At 46.1% G+C, this 16454-nt stretch overlaps 1 long non-coding RNA gene across 5 annotated transcripts in view; it reads left to right on the top strand.

The window, feature by feature from the left end:
• The window catches only part of LOC146436461 (uncharacterized), a 75905-nt gene that overhangs the window by 12811 nt on the left and 46640 nt on the right, over window positions 1–16454 (top strand). For 2 of the 5 annotated variants that reach the window (XR_014852679.1, XR_014852681.1), the window contains exon 2: window positions 5631–5687. This is a non-coding gene — a long non-coding RNA (uncharacterized LOC146436461). Of the gene's footprint in view, window positions 1–324; window positions 1509–3712; window positions 5550–5630; window positions 5688–11258; window positions 11404–16454 lie in introns of those variants that run through there. The other 3 variants (XR_014852680.1, XR_014852682.1, XR_014852683.1) reach the window with 3 other exon arrangements.

Below are 16454 nucleotides of genomic sequence, written 5' to 3'. Positions count from 1 at the left end.
CATATCCTCACCAGAGGAGTTGGTGGAATGACTGAATTAGAGGCGAAGTAGTGGGGGATTGTTGTGGTGTGTATGGAGTAGCTATGTAGGGTTACCTCGGTGCTGCAACCACCCGTCATCCCCTCACCGCTTCTGAGAGACGGGGAAGTTCTCACTAGGCTACGAGCATGCAGGTTCGCAGGCATTCCGGCTAGCAAAGTCATGTCATCAGATTGCATTAAAAGAGGCAAGGAAACACCGTCTGGCACTCACATGCACCACCGCGTTATCCCGGACAATGGTATCCCCTCCGAAAGCGCCGTGGAAGGGGACTTAGCCGCAGACTCAGACCTGCAAAGGGTGGAAAACGCACGAGGCAGACAATAGCCAAGGAAGGAGCTTCCCCCGGAGCACGTTTAGCCATAGCCTCGCAGTAAAAGCAAGCTTAGAAAATGGTGCACCTACCACACAAAGCCCAGCAACAATTGCGGATCCTGCAGACAATGGCATGATGCAGCCATGAACATCAGTATAGCACAGCACACTGAGCTGGGGTGAGAGCACCTCCTGGCCAAGACCGCATGCAATGGCTCTAATCTAGGCATACAAAAGACATAATTTCTTGCAATTAATCAAACACCAGCGCCTGAATTCACAGCACGGTACTCCACCCACGACTCCTCTTAATGTCTAAACCGTCCCTTCCCCGAGCTTGCGTGGTCGTATTTACAAGCGGACCAGATATCTATTTTTTTGGTTGGTTTTTTAAAGCAAGGAAAAAATCGCCTTACAACACGTGTAGCCAATCGTTGCAACTCTTAATATATCTCTACAAAACAGGCATTAAAAACAAGAAATGCCCTCCTTCCTCGCCCCCTCCCTCGCCTTCCCAGCCCTCCCCTCCTAGATCGTTGCCTCACTTGACACAATGCATAAGATTACCCTTAACTGGATCCTATTAAATAATTCAATGGTGGCGGTGTAATTTTGGTTGGAAACTGCACGGATTTCCAAGTCGTGACTGTAAAAGTGAGTAATGTGCTCTGGCTGCGTCATGGCTCCAGTCACAGATGGTTCCAAACTGAGGAGAAATCGTGACTTCGACTTGAGACGTCCCCTCTCCATGAAAAGACCATCCAATCACAACGGCGTCGGGGGGCAGCCGGACTCCGCGGAGCTCGCTTTCTCCTTGCTCTCCCGTCCGTGTGTGTGCGTGTGCGTGTGTGTGCCCGTGTGCCCGTGCCTGCGCGCGTGTGTGTATAAAATCCTCAACAAGTTGCAGAAGGGGTAGGGAGAGGAGGGGTTAATCCTGGGGAATCTTCTGCACCTAGTGAGATCGTGACCCTCCCACACAGTACAGTAACTTATATACACACCTGGAGGAAGGGACGCTTTGCTTTTGGACTTTCCAAAAAAAAAAAAAAAAAAAAACCAACCAAAACAAAACACCAAAAACCACCAAAACACTGTTGGTGACGGTTGCACCCCGCGCGGGACTTGCCGGAGCGGCCAGGGACGCGCCCCGCCAGGTAAGTGCTGGGGGTTTTCAAACTTCTGCTGCCTGCGCTGCCCCGGCCTCCCTGCCCGTCCTGCCTGCGCTCCGCTCTGCTCCGCTCCGCCGCGCCGCTGCCGCTGGGCTCGCCGGGGGCTCGGGAGGCTCGGAGCGTCGTGCCGCCCGGCGGGCAGGAGCGTCGGGAGGGAGCTGCGGCCGTGCGGGATGGGACGCGCGCGGGGCGTCACGCGTGGCTTTCCCGTGCCGCCGCGGGACAGTGGTGGACCTGCAAGTTCTGGAGTTCGGGCTGGGATGCGAGTCCCCTCGGTCCCCCGCGGGTCTCTGCCCCAACTCGTGCGGGATCTCGGCGGGCGGGCCGCGACGCGGACGTGTGTTTGCCTTGCTCCCGTTGCCGCCGGGCACTGGCGGGGCGTCTGGTTCCCCGCAGGCTTTCAGGAGAAGACCTCCGGAGTTCAGTGACATGTCCTGGAAACTTTTAGCAAGCGGGTGTCCTCGCCGGCGGCGGTGTTGTGTGGCTCAGCGCCCAGGACGGCGCTAAGGAGCGGAGGGGAGGGGACGTCCCGCGTCCCCCGCCGGCCCGGAAGGGTCGCCCCTCGGGTCGGGCTGGCTCCCCGCGCTGAGACGGGGGGAACAAGGGAGAAGGCAGCGGCAGGTCCCCGTGTCCCCGGCTGCCCGCCGCGAGGTGGCGGGTGGCCCGGGGTGCCCCCGCCGGGGGGAGCAGCGGCTCCGCGCTCGGGGTACCCCGCGGCAGGGCTGGTCGTTAGCTTAAAGGCGCCCCTTTGGCAGAGGATTCCCGGAGAGGGGCTCGGGGAGCGGCAGCAGCGAGAAGGGATCTGGGCTGGCCCGGCCGCACTCTTGGACGTGCTCTTGTCGCGGATTTGGTGACTAATTGAACATAGAGAGGGCTTTTTTTCCTGTTTGGGTTTTTTTTCCCTTCCCCCTTCCTTCCTTCTTTCCTTCCTTCTATCCATCCATCCATCCATCTATCCTTCCATCCTTCCATCCTTCCATCCTTCCCTCCCGCTCTTCTCTCCTTTCCTCTCCCCCTTTCGGGAAAAAAAGGGAAAAAAAAAAAAAAAAAAAAAAAAAAAAAAAAAAAAAAAAAGCCGAGCGAGGCAGTGTGAGGCGCCCGCTGATTGGTGGGTGACGATTTTAGCTCGCACCAATGAGCGGCCCGCCTGCTCTCTATTTATTTAGCGCTCAGGGGGGAGAGTTTTCTCTTTACGCAGCGCCCGTGCCCAGCGTCGGAGCCTCCGCGCGGAGCGGGGCCGCGGACACGCCGCGCTCCGCCACGCTCCCGCGGCCCCGCGCCGCCGGCCCCGCCGCGGGGGGGAGGGGGGGTGGCGGGACACCCCCCTTCCCTCCCACCGCCGCCTCGCCCCGGCGGGGTCCTGGGTTTCGGAACGGGACTTGGCGGGGATGGGGGGTGGGGACCCGGCGTGGCGGGGGACGGCGGAGCCGATCGCCCGTGGGTCCTGTGGATGTTGTGGTGGCAGCCGGCTGGATGGATGTCGGAAGCCGCGGGAGACTTTGTCCTTCGCGAATCTTTTTGCGGTCTGGGCTTGCTGTACATAACTACCTACCCGGGAAGCCCTTACCCCAAAAAGCATTTGCGGAGGGCGCATTCGCCGAAGGAGCAGCAGCTGCGATCGCCGAGCCTTGGACTTATCTAGACTCTGTGGGCTTCTATTATTAATTCCTGGCACCTTTCCCTTTCCTCCGTCCAACCCACCCCCCCCGCCCCCCTCCCGCTGTGAGTGTATATATGTGTCTCTAGATATATATGTAGTGAGAGAAATAAACACCCTTTCCCCCCTTTCCTACTCCGCTTGGTCCCCCAGACGTCCAAATATTCCCCGTCGCCTAGTAGCCTAACTTTTTAATCGACTTTTGCCTAAAGGAGGAAATCACACGTTTATTCGGACAACTGTATGGTGTTTTTTATTTCATTAATGGAAAAATAAAAATAGAATAAAACTTCCTAAAAGTTCTCCTATCCTCACCTTTACCCCCCCCGCCCCCCCTCCCCTTCCAGGGCATAGCCGTGTTTGAAAAATATGGGTGTCCTAGTTGATCGAGATTAATTCATAAAAAAAAAATTCTTCAGAGCGATTCATTAAATGCTCTGTAATCGTGAGCCTCGGCTTATTTCGAGGTGGGGAGGGTGGGATTTATTGGGATCACCCCATAAATAATAGGGAGGGAGGAGGAGGAGGAGGAGGAGGCGGAGGTGCATGGATCCGCCGCGGTTTGGGGGAGACCCCAGTTAGCAGGAGATGCACCATGGAAGCGCTTGCCAAAGGCGCCTCCCTCCCCCCTGCCCATTTCCAACCTGATTTTAAGCAGCTTGCAGTCCGGTGGTATCTCCAATCACTCTTTCCGCAAAAACTAGTGCCCCCGAAAAGGGTAAAAAAGATAGAATCCGAGGGAAAACCCAGCCGAGGCGATGCTTTTGGACGAGGTGATTGCAAGCGAGCAAAGCAGCATCAGCACCAGCTCTGTGGTTCTGAAACTGCCTTGTGCATGCACACAGCACTGAGAGCATCTCAGGCAGGAGTTAGGGAAGCTGCATTTTCCCTCTCTTTGCAGTAATTACCAGCCCGGATTCCGTGGGCAAGAAATAAGTAGCAAAGAGAAACCCTCCTTGCCTGCCGCCCCCCAAAAGAAGGAGCGATTAAGCGCAGATCTGTCCGTGCAGATCAGCCTCGTGAAAGAGACAAGATCTAAGCAGCAAGTTGGTAGCAGAGTGGCCGCTTGACGCAACACAGGGGCCTATGGTTCGCCCGGCTGTAAAATAAAAAGGAGGTGGGGGTGCGATCTAATGTCTCAGCTGTTAGAAAATACAAGGGCTCTCCCTTCTCCCCCCCCCTCCCCCCCCGCTCCCGACAGCGGCACGGAGATCCGGCTGGGAAAGGGCTGATCTTGCATTTCAGGGAAGCCTGCATTGGAGAGATCGGGTGAGGACCACAGTATAAGAGTCAATATTTCTCGAGAAATAAAAGATATTTTGAAGACCTGCTCGCACTTTAGAAAAGAGTAAAAGGCCGGCTAAGGGATAAGTGAGGAAAGAAGGCAAAGCAAAAACACCTCATTGCTCCCTTCCCTCCTTTCCTTCTTGCTCAGGACACGTAGCTTGAGCACTAACTGGCTTGATGAAAACAAAGGTGGAAGGGTCACAGTATCTTTTAAGTAGACTCGCATTTTCATAATTATTTATTCTCGTCTATTTAGAGAAAAAAAAGAGACATTTGTACTTTCCGGTCGCCAGCAAACGTCTTTACGGGGGTTTTATTCATGTGAGCATATTCTAAAGGCAGAGACAAGGTAGAGGGAACTTGGAAAAAAAAAGAAGAGAGATGTGATAAGAGGGATCAGCCAAGCTAAGGCTAAAAAACATCCTTTCTTTTCCCTGCCTACTGTCGTCCCTCAAGAGGATGGAAACCAGGAGTGATTTTGGGGGGGCAGCCCAGGCGCGTGTGGAAATCCGAGCCACGGTGGTGCAGCTCCCCGTCTCTTTACCTTGCCAGCCAACTGTTGCTGCCATGCTCAGGGCTGCGGCTGCTGCGGGCGGAGCGGGAGCCGCTCCCGTCTGCTCGAGGGCTGCCCCTTGCCGGGCTCCGCGGCCGTCGCAGCTCCACGGGGCGCCTCTCGCCAGCCGCCCTGCCCCGCTCCCTGCCCTGCCCCTCTCCCTGCCCTCGCTCCTCGCAGGTTCCTATCCGCTGCAGGACACTTGGACACGTCGGGCGGGCCGGGCCGCTGCCGCGCCTGGCCGCACCCGACCGGGCACCCACCCCCGGCAGCCGCTCCGAGCTGCCCCGGGGAAGCCCCTGCCCTCTCCTCCTCCCGTCGGGCTCTCGCCCGGCCCTGCCAGGGCTCGTTCCAGGCTGGCCTCGCCTCCCTCGACGTGCTGTGCCGGGTCTGGGCCTGAGACAGCTGGAGGGGCTACGCTCTGGTACTCGTGTGTGTGTGTGTATCCCCACGGGTGACAGGGACGTGCGGGTGGGGCCGTGAGCCAGTCTCCGCTCCCCCTCGAGGCTTCAGGGCAAGCCGCAGCCAGGTGAGTCGGGGAGGAGCGGAGACCCCTGCGGGAGCCGCTCGGGCGCGGTTAACCCTGCTCTCCCTCTGCCTTTCCCCGCAGGTGCTGCCGCGCCGTCGAGGCCGGAGGCGCCCCGGGAGCAGCGAGGGCCGCAGGCAGGTGAGAGAAGCGACGGGCTTCCCCAACACCCCCGGGCTTTCCTCACACGGGGCCCTCCCTAAAGCCGGGGAGCTGTACGGGTTCTCGGCTGCTGCCATTCCCTCAGACCCCAGCGCTGGTTACAGTCAGGCCTGGCATAACACAGCACTAGACCACAGCTCACCCCGGATCCTCAGCACCGACAGGGCCCCAGACAGCACCTGCTGCCCCCAGGCACAGGCAACCACCCCTCAGCCATGAGGGGGAAAGCCCAGGATGGTGGAAGGGAGGTCAGGGCATTGAAAGGGGGGGGGCAAAGCCACATAAAGTTGATACGAGTTGTAGAGAAACAGGCCATCACATTGATTTCGAGTGAAACCTGTCGTCTTAAGAAGGTGGGGAAGGAAAAAGTCAGTGAGCATTGACTAAAATCTTCTTACTTCCCTCATCTTTCCTTCTTCGTTCACTAGTTAATATTCTTCCACTTTGTGATTAAATACATTATCCGACATTGGCAGTTCTCATAGGTTTTGTCTTGTAGCTTTCTTTTTTTCACTTCTGTTTTTTTTAGTCCACCGTCCTTGAGACAGCTAGTACAAATTTCTGTCTACCACTATAGTCGTAAGGGAGAAAATTGAGGGGCAAATTAATTGATAGCACATGTTTTAAAAGCAAAAAGACCTCTTCCCAGTAAAACAACCAAACATATCCTTGTTTCAGTCATGTTAAGCTATCGTCCCCTGCTCTGTTTCCAGATGTGGCAATTTTAGAGAAAGATGAAGTATGTTCCAGTTACAAAATAAAAAGTTTATAGATAAGTAACTGCAGCAAAGTCTTTTTATATTTTGAATTTTAAATTAATGTTTTGTATTCTGAATTTTAAATTCAATTTATGAGTAAATGAAATATGTCAGAAGGCTTTTTACAAAAAGTCAATTTTTGTCTTTTTATTTTGGCATCTAATTTCTTGATGGACATTATCTGCCCACAAATTGCAGTGGTCAATTTGCTATAGAACAACAAAAATGTGTTCCTTCACAAATCTGCCATTATGGGCAGATGTCTTCAGAGACTAGGAGATCCTAACCTGCCACCTGACTTACGCCAAAAACTCTGTTAGGACCCATAAAGCTTAGTAGTGCTTTACAGGTGTCAGCTCATTTGCCACCAAAGTAGACAAACTCTGCTTACTTAAGGGTATGAAAGAAAAACAGATTCTCGTAGTCAAAGATGGGTAAGGCCTGCTAGAACCTCGAGTACGTGCAACTCCTAGATCAGCATTTAACCTCCCCCAAAAGAGGATGTATCAAATACCAAGCTAGTACTACTCTTGAGGTTTCATAAAAGGTCAAGGCGTACATTGCTAGGAGCAGGGGGGTCAGTGCATGTTAATTTATGTCTGTTACTGCACTTAATACAATTATATAAAGGCTAAGGGCCTATGAATAGAATTGCTGCTTAAGGCCTCTGAGTCTCCTGTATTCCTGTCAGTTAAGGGCTGAGAAATACCTCCAACCATCTGTAAAAAATTGCTTTGTGAATACAGGCCTCATGAAATAATGATTTAACACTCCTATTCTACCCTCCTTCTACCCTCCTTCTTCCCCAATTTTTATTAGTATTTGAATCTTTTACAGATCATCTGCACATCAGTTCTCATTCTTTCTCTTTTAGATGTGTTACCACAAATATATTTGGCTATAATATTTGCATTAGCTGTAGTATGCTGCCATCTCATTTCTGGATATAGAGATTGCTCTTATAAAGGACTCATGTAAATTACCTTTTATTTGTATTATTACATTTTCAGACACGTTGTATGGTGGTTGTTTTTTGTGTAACTTTCAATAACTATCAAGTCTTGTTGAAATGCTAGATGTTTTTAAATATACGTCTAAAGAGATTTTTCCTATAAATTAAAATAAATACCTTTCAGTTTTTTTACTACAGGGCAGGCTAATTTGGTTCATGTCATGTTGTCCCCACCACTCCATGCCCCCCACCAAAAAAAAATACAAAACATTATTATTTCTCTTTCTTTTTCTGAAATATTTTATGGCGACTACTTAGGGAATACTAAATAGGGTTTGTTGACTTGCTGGCAGGGTCTGCAGAAGTGTGTTTTGTCAAAATGTTCCCCGTTATTGTCATTGGTTTAGCATGACCACAGGAAGTGCCCAGATAACCAGTAATGCAGTTAGCAGTGCTTGCAGCGTGCTCAGCTGATACTGTATTTATCTAACATAGGGAGTGTGAGAATGAAACCCCAAAGATGCCTAATTAGCAGTAGAAATGGTAGGAAATGTTGGCAGATTTATGGTACTGCAGACGTGATATGTAGTCTGGGGGAAAATATAGGATGTAGGCTTACCAAACTTCAGAGAGGAGCACTGCAGCAGCCAAACTTAGTCTAAAATGACACTATGCTGTTTCTGTTCGTAAATATTATCCATTTCCATTTGTAAATATAACCAGAAAAGAGCAGCATTGTCCATGGACTTTGTTTGGAGTAGGGAGAAGTTGCACCTTATTTAAATACATTCAATTTTCTGTGTAAGTGACCAACCACAGTTCAGAGCAGTACACAGAGGCACAGGGTTGGCTGCATGCAGGCACAAAAAATACGTATCGTGAGAATATAAGATGGAATTTTTTTCTAGCACTTTGTTTTAATTCTGGATAGTCAAGCTTCTGAATTTGTAGGAGAGGGTTACAAAACTAGTCCCTGTGAAACCCAAAGTTTCCACGTAAATTAAGTGACACCCATGTTTTATAGTAGATTTGATGCTGTTGTTCAGATGGGTTTGGAAGGATGATAGAACATGCTTTATTAATTTTTCTATGTGCACATGGAGAAATGCATCGCAGTAGCAGCATGCCATGAGTTTCATTGCTAATACAGCTTTAGTCTCTGCAGAACCTCTCTGGGATTAGTGGATGGTTAGACACCATCTACTCCACATGGACACAGCCCAAACTCCAGCACAGCTCAGGTGCTTCCTGTGACCCACGTTCCTGTCTGTGTGCAGATAGTCACAGGCCAAGCTGTAAGTGTGGTGACAAGGACACGCATGCTGGCACTTGATGGTACATGTGCTGGTCACCAGGATGCATCATGAACTTCCTCAGGAGAAAAGATATGATTCCCTTGAATCAAGCCAGAGGAGAAATGAGAACCCTGTGTTTGTCAATGAGTTGTGGTTTTAGTGCTAATGTCTAGGCACCACATTGTTCTCTTCCAGGCAGGCATAGATGGGAGACATGTGAGAGGAAAAGGGAGGTGAATTTAATTTTCTGTTTATTTTATTAGAGGATTCCCTCATACCCAGAGCTCATTCTCCGAATTCAACAAATCCATGCTCTCCCACTGCAGCAGCTCTGTCTCCCAGGAGGTGGCCAGGCTATCTTCTGAAGTCAACCCCTTTGCTCGCCAGTGGAGGTACTGAAGGGGTTATTGTCACCTTCTCCCCACAGCTGAAAGTGGGCAAGTAGTTTTCTAGAAAGGGCCCAGAGAATTGTGAGTTTCTAGGCCAAGAACATAGTAAACAATTTACTAAGAATAAATTCAGGGTGTGCCCTGGAAAATGTGTTCCATCATCCCTTATTTTCAGTAAGCTATAAGTAAACAGCATGGGATAATGCCATGCTAAATAACATAAGCTATCATGGGCTTCTGCCCGAGTGGACAAGGTTCATCTTCCTGGGAAACCTGAAAATTCTCAATTTGTGTGCAAACCTCTCTGAATGGGGGAGTTGCAAAAAAAATTCTTCTAAGAATTTGATTGTTTTAGATGATGCATTTTCGAAATGACTGCATGGTTAAATGAAAAAAATGGAAAGTAGTGGGAAACTGCCATGGAGAAATTACATCCTTTTTAAAGGATGTGATTCTTCCATTTTTGTTCTCTATGAATTATCTGCCCTCATGCAAATGTTGCTACCAGAGAGGTGTGGGAGGCAGAAAGCACTGCCGAATCAAGGCCCACCACACCCTTGAGTTTACAGCTTTACTGAAGCAAATAAGGTTATTTTCCAGGAGAGGAATTGGGACAAGCACTGGGGAAATGTGCTGTTGTTCAGCTCGTCACAGCACAGTCCCAGCTGTAAGTCAGTGCCTATGCTGGGGTCCACCGTCACTGCAAGCAGAAGGAGGGAAAGGAGAAGTGGCCTAGAAGAGAGGGCATTTGATCTTGCTCTGAGTGGACAGCACATAGTGTTGTCCACTCTGGAAAAAACATCAGCATTTCCTGGGAGGGGAGTAAAGACAATAAAAACCAGTTAATTAGGGGAAGGGTTGGGGAGAAGTGGCCAGCAGCCATGACACGATCAGTTATTTAACCTCAGTACATAGAATACGTAGTCAGCAGTGTTAATTTAACATAAGTACTGTGAGCTGCAAACACCCAAAGAAAGGCTGAAAAGTCAACACAGAAACATCTCAATGCCTTTGTCTTTCTCTTTCTGGAAAGTCTGCCTGGGTGATTCAATAAAATTCTGCATGTCTGGCGTAGCAGCCCTTGTCCTCAGTGGCAAGCTGATGCCAGGTCTCTATCACTTTCTGGTTTCCTTTCTAAGTCTCTTTAATTCTACTGTTATATTTTAGTTATTTTTTTGAGGATGTGTTCCTCTGCTCTGTTTTGTCACATTAAAAATGGCCAGTGATTTAAGAGAAGACGTATTTGTCTGTTAAGAGAATGTGAAAAATCGTGATATACCTGTTAGAAGTTCCTGGCTGTTCCAATATGTTTGTCGGTTTTGATGTGAACATATAGCTATTGCTAATTTGCTGTTTGTTGGTCCATCTCCAGCACAAGGATGGTGCAGGGAGACGTTCCCTGCCTGGGCGCAGTTCACAGCCTTTGCCATAGATTTGCTACTGTGACATCTTGCTCCTCAGAGAGTCTCCAGCCCACATGTCCCAAGTGTAAGACCAGGCACAATTCCTGGTTGGAAAAGAAATTGGATTTCTTCTCAAGGAGGTAGACAGAGAGAGACAGATGACGACTTTGGGGGGTATCGTTTTTTGACAGTATATTTGGTAACTCTCTTTTCCTTCCAAATCAGGATTTATGAAGCAAAAAAAGAAACAAATTAGCCAAGTGACGGGTAGGCTTTTAAAAAAGATCTGTCCACGGTTGGTTCCCAGGCTCACCCTCATCTAAGCAACGCTTCTCAGTCATTCTCCTTACCCTCAAAGGAACATCTGGTGGGGAAGCATGGCATGGCACAGGTAGAGGAATGACTAAACACAACTAATAATGGGAACGTGGCAAGACAGTTCCCATTTTTCCTCTTTCAATCCTCCCGCTTTATTTTTTTTTTTAATTTTTAAAAAATTTTTTAAAGTTTCCTGGTTTTCCCTTATTTCTGTTTCATTGTTCCTTCTTCTCCTTTGTCCTGGCTTAGGCACATGCACACTCTCTCTCTGTCTTCCTTCCCTTGTGTCTCCCAGATTTTCACCCACCTCCATGGACACCTGTTCCTGGAAAGGGCCCTCAGCTGATTCCACTGCTACGCTGCTCCTCCCACCTTGTTTCCTACAATGAATACAAGATGGGTGCTCCTGGTGAACATAAGAGGTGAAAACTAGCAGTCAGGGCAGAAAGCAGAGGGGTGAGACTGAGTAGCCACTTCAGCAGATGTGATCAGTAGCTGGCTTGGCCACTGTTTTTTGGCACTTGGACACTGACAGGGTTCATCATGGATGCAGAGTGCACAGACGTCAGGGCCTGTCAATGTAAGTGTGAGAAATCCTTCCCTCACCTGCTGTGTTTGGTGTTAGGCTTCCTCACCTTAATTGCTTTGCAGGTAAATTGGAGTGGTGTGTGCTGCTGTCCCTGTTGCATAGGGCTGATGGGGGCTTTGTAGGCAGTTTAGAAATGGATTATCCATCTGCAGTATGCTGCAGATGGTGATGGAAGTTACAAGGTGCAGAGTGGAGCACATGCTCCCTGCTTTATGACAAGTTGAGGCAAGCAAGGATGGGAAGGAAGAATCTGCTACACAAAAATAGGATTCATTGACATGCAATGCATATTTATAAAGAGGTTTGTAAGTAATTGTGTGTGTATATTGTGTTTGTAAGTAATTGTGTCGGTAAATAATTGTGTGTGTATGTTTGTCACATGCATGTTTTTATCACACAGTCATAGCAAAAGACCAAGGTAACTGAACCAAATTAAGAAAAGCAGGAGCAAGAAAGAAAACCCAACTTTACAATAATGATTTCTATATTGAACTGTTTGAGTATATACTGGCAGGCCTCCCACACCTTTGTCTCCAGGCTTTTTAAAAAAAAAAACCAAACTGGGCACCAAGTCATGCAGCTGAAATATTTGGGAGCTCTGCTCATCAGGCTTGCAGTATAAAGGAAATTATGTTGTAGAGTGACCCTCAAATTAATCTTGAAGGACCTATGGCAATGACTTTTTAAAGTCACGTGTTTTTCTTTTAAAAAAAATTAAAAGTATGTTTATGAAAAAGAAAAGAAAGAAATCCCAACTATCTTTTGGGATTAAATTAAAACACTTTATAGTTAATGTCAAAAAACAAAAGCAACTGATTTTTGTTAGTATGTGATAGCAAGGAGGCAATATGGCTAGGGCAGGAAGATAAACAATTCATCTTTTAGGTTGCTGGATTTTGTTTTTTTCTACTGGCCAAAATGAAATGCAACAATAAAGAGCCTATAAAATGGGAAATCAGGATTCTCCCTCATTTGTTTGTTTTTTTTAGTTTCTCCACGTGCTTTCTGGATTTGCTCTTTTAAAAAAAATATTATCAGAAACTATGACAGTCTTTACATAATACTTTTAAATATAAGTAATAGTTTTAATTTATTATAACAATTATACAAGGTGCAGTTTTTACTTCTTCTTTAGTTTTTCTTACCCAGTACTGGTGCATATACCAATCTTTGTATGTGTGTGCTGATTATTTGATGGTGCATAGATAGATGTGTATGTGCACATGTAAACATATCCCCAAATACAGGTACATGTAAATCCATAGTAGAAGTAATAAAGGCTAAATGTTATCACTTTCTTAATAGGTCTAAGTGTTGCAAAAAATTGAAGATGGTTTACTGATTTGGAGGTTTTAATGAACACTAAGAAAATTATTGCTCATTTCATAAATATTTACTAACTTTTAAAAGGCCTATTCAGTATTAATTATGCTGAAGTACAGGGCAGACTATTTTATTATATCACAGTATGGAGTTGAGGACATTTTAAAAAATAATGTTTATTGACCAGTGACTGCCTGCATTTCTGCAACTTCCACTCAGGTGGTTTTTTTTTTTAACCCCCAATTTTAACTATTTAGATAAGAAAATACTTTATGGCTGTTTTGCATTCACCAGGAGTCTGTTGCAATACAAAGCTTGGTACGTAGCTTGCAAACCCAGCAGCTGTTTCTTGAGAAAAGTAACTACATCCTGATCCAGCAAGGGCTTTCCTCTTCCAAGCAATCTTCTAACAGGACTTAGCCTGACCACAACAGGGCTTCTCACAGCAGTAAATGCTGCAAAGAGATGCAGATGCTTGCAGGAAAAGACTTTTTGTTTTGCATTACTGCATCTGAACTTTTTTTTCCCCTTCCTTTTCACAATGGGTAAAAATACCTTGTTTGTGTTGAAAATCGAGCTCTTGCTCAATTTTGCTTTGCTTTTAATTGTCTAGTTACACAAGTGGGATGAAGACCTTACAGCCCACCCTTGAAGGATCCTGTTCTCTGTAAATTTCTATTTGTTGTCAATTTGAACACTTTCCATAGGATGTAGTTCTGGCATTGTGTGATTGGCTATCTGTTCCCATACTTGGTAAACCTATTAGCAATAGCTATTCTGTCTTTATTAATTCACTGCCCCATGCTACATCTACTCCAGGGCAGAGGGACTATTCAAAGCTTGAGAGGAATATTTGGTTTTCTAGGTCCTTTCTGATTAGATTGTCAAAATATGAGAGTAGGGGTATTTCCTTTTATTTTTTTTTTTAATTTTGATTTTTTTTTTTTAATAACACTTAAAATTACTGCCTGGCAACTGAACAGAGACCTTCCAAACTTGTGTCATACAAACTGTTTCTACCTTGCTTGTTTCCTTCTCTGATTATTCATACTCATACTAAGCCTTTCTCAATGTCATGGGCTTTAAAAATATATCTATAATGCAGCTCCCAAATTGAGAACGGAGATCCTGCAGTTTAGCACTCAGTAAACAAAATGTTACCAAGTACTGTCATGCCAATAGGTTTAAAGATTCTCAAGTGAACACGAGTGCAGAAACCCTTGTAACCTGCTATACTATATCTTTTGGCATAACACCTTCATTTACTTTCCCATATGGTTCGTGAGATTATGGAGTCAGTTCTGCTCCTACAGTAAGGCTATTAGTAAGACTCTTTTAGATTTGTATACTAAAAAAACTTGTTCAAGAGTGATAATTTCTTATTCTGAAGCTATTTGACCTCTCCTCTTGATTCATATTCATCCCCTTCATTTATATTTTCTTCAGCTGATACATATTTACGTACAGTAGAAACTCATGATTTAGGTACTTTACTTGCTGCCCAAATTTAAGCAGATACTACATGCACAAAAAAAATCTTAGAAAATAATCAGAAAAATCTGATGAGGTTGAAATGAAAGAAAACCTTGCTCTGCATAAAGTAGCATTTCATTTAATCTTTTTCAGTTTTTCAGATTCATTTGGGTGTTCTGATGTATAAAAGACCACAGTCCGTCCACTCTCCGCCCCCACATTTTCTAACGCCCATGTAACTCACTGCTACCACATGAACATGTCCCCCAGTACTCCCCATATTCCATACGTGAAACTTTAGCTAATGTTGTCCCAATTAAATAATGGCTCTTGCTTTTCACTCTTATTAACTAAATCAGTCTCTTGGCTCATTCCTGTTAGAGGAATTTCTTGTATGGATTTGAACTGGTAGAGTAGAACTCTGTATGTGGAGGACTAGGTATCTGTGCATATATGTGGGCGTATGTGCATTAAAAATACAGGAAAAATATAACAACTAAAAGTAACAAATAGAATCAAATTAATTGGTACTTAGGTCATTTGTTTTTAAGGCATTTGGTTAGAATCACAGAATTTTGAGTTTTTCATGAAACTGCAGTATAGTTCTCCTGTACAGTGAAACAGCTATGCTGGAGAGGGATTTCACAAGCAGTTGCTTTGAAAATGTGTTTGAACATAGGTGTCTATAAAAGTGCATACCTAGTCCTTACCTAGTTTAACCAAATCTGATCCAAATCCCACTGCAATTAAGGGCTGTTTTTTAACTGAATAGGAATTGTATCAGTCCTTTCAGTAGCCTTGTTTATGTGGGGGTAACAGCTGTCCAGATTTCTCTGTGTGTGTGTGTGCATGCATGTGTAGCCATGTAAATTTTATTCATCTATCATCATACAGAAAAAAACCCGTATGTTTTGTGTAGTTTTACTGTGGCTTTGTGCATGTATTAGGTAGGCACATGTCCACAAGGTATTACATGGGAAGAGCTGTGTTGCAGTGGTCTCCCCTTTATGCACAAGAATTTTTTTTTTTTAATATCTGGGGGAATAGCCATCAGCTAACCTTCAGTGGGAAAAACAGCAGATTAATTTTTGCTGGTTTTTTCCATTTTAATTTGTCCTTGAAGGTCAAAATTATTTTGGTGATCACTTCATGTCACGATTTTTATTTGGAAACAGATTGTAATGTCTCTGGCACAAGGACTGAGAAGTTAAGAACTCATATCTGAAGTGTCTAACAAATCAGGAGAGTGTTTTTTTTTTTTCCCCACTCCATAGAGGTAAAGAAAATATGGGCCAATACCTGCTGACTTTTTTATCCAAATTTTCTTAACCAAGTCCACTTGCTTAATTATGGAGCTAAAATAGCATTTTCTTTCATAGGGGGGCTTTAGTGTCTGTATGTAATGTAGGCATTACGTTAAATAATTGTTTCTCGATTTACAGTGCTTTTATGTATTGGCTTGCCTTTCCTGTTGCCTAGTTTAGGAGCCTAACCTCAGACAAGCAAGTTTGAAATTTTAGGCCATTGTCTTCAAATGTTATAGATGGTCCCCAAACAATGCAGCACTTATTTCTCTATCAGCTTTAAGAATGAGCGAGGTACTGCTTTCTGGTATCCAAAAGGGAACCACAGTTAGGTCTAATGGAATTTTGGGAAAAGGTGTCAAGAAGGTAGCAAGTCAACTTGCTCTCGGTCATTTCTAGCAGCCCTGAACAGTATGGAATTTGAGCAACAGAAATTCAGTGGAGTGAAGAGAAGATTTTGGATCTAAGGCCTTCCTGAGCAGTGCAAATTGTGCCAGTAGGGCACAATGAAACACAAGCATTTGGTCATCTAAGCATCAGCCTAGGGTGAAACCCATGTGTGCAGTCAGTCCCCAGTCTCTCAGTCCAGCAGACACATGAGGCTGTGGCAGCATGTCAGGCTGGGTGAGTGGGCAGGAGAGGGGGCATGCACCATCCTGCTGGGGCCACCTGTGGCTCTGGCACCAGATAGTGCGCTGCTGGTCTGCCTACTGCCCTGCCACAGCAATAGCTCAGCCTGTTAGAAAACCTGGGTCAAAATAAAAAATGGAATCTATTTGGGCCTGATATTTTGCCCCAAATAGTTTTTAACTTTTCTAGGGTTTTAGTCCTGTAAAGAGGCAGGTGTGTAATGTTTGCAGTCCCTTGGAGCTGTGGTGGGCAATGCTGGTCAGTTGAGCCAGCAGCCAGCCTCAATCCCTGCTGTGTCAAGGATCGAGCTAA

The sequence above is a fragment of the Lichenostomus cassidix genome, chromosome 5 (genome assembly GCF_008360975.1).
Source record: "Lichenostomus cassidix isolate B80296 chromosome 5, HeHo_3.0, whole genome shotgun sequence".
Classification (NCBI taxonomy): Eukaryota; Metazoa; Chordata; class Aves; order Passeriformes; family Meliphagidae; genus Lichenostomus; species Lichenostomus cassidix.
Note: the sequence above shows the minus strand (reverse complement) of the source record. Positions and strands in the feature narration are given on the sequence as shown.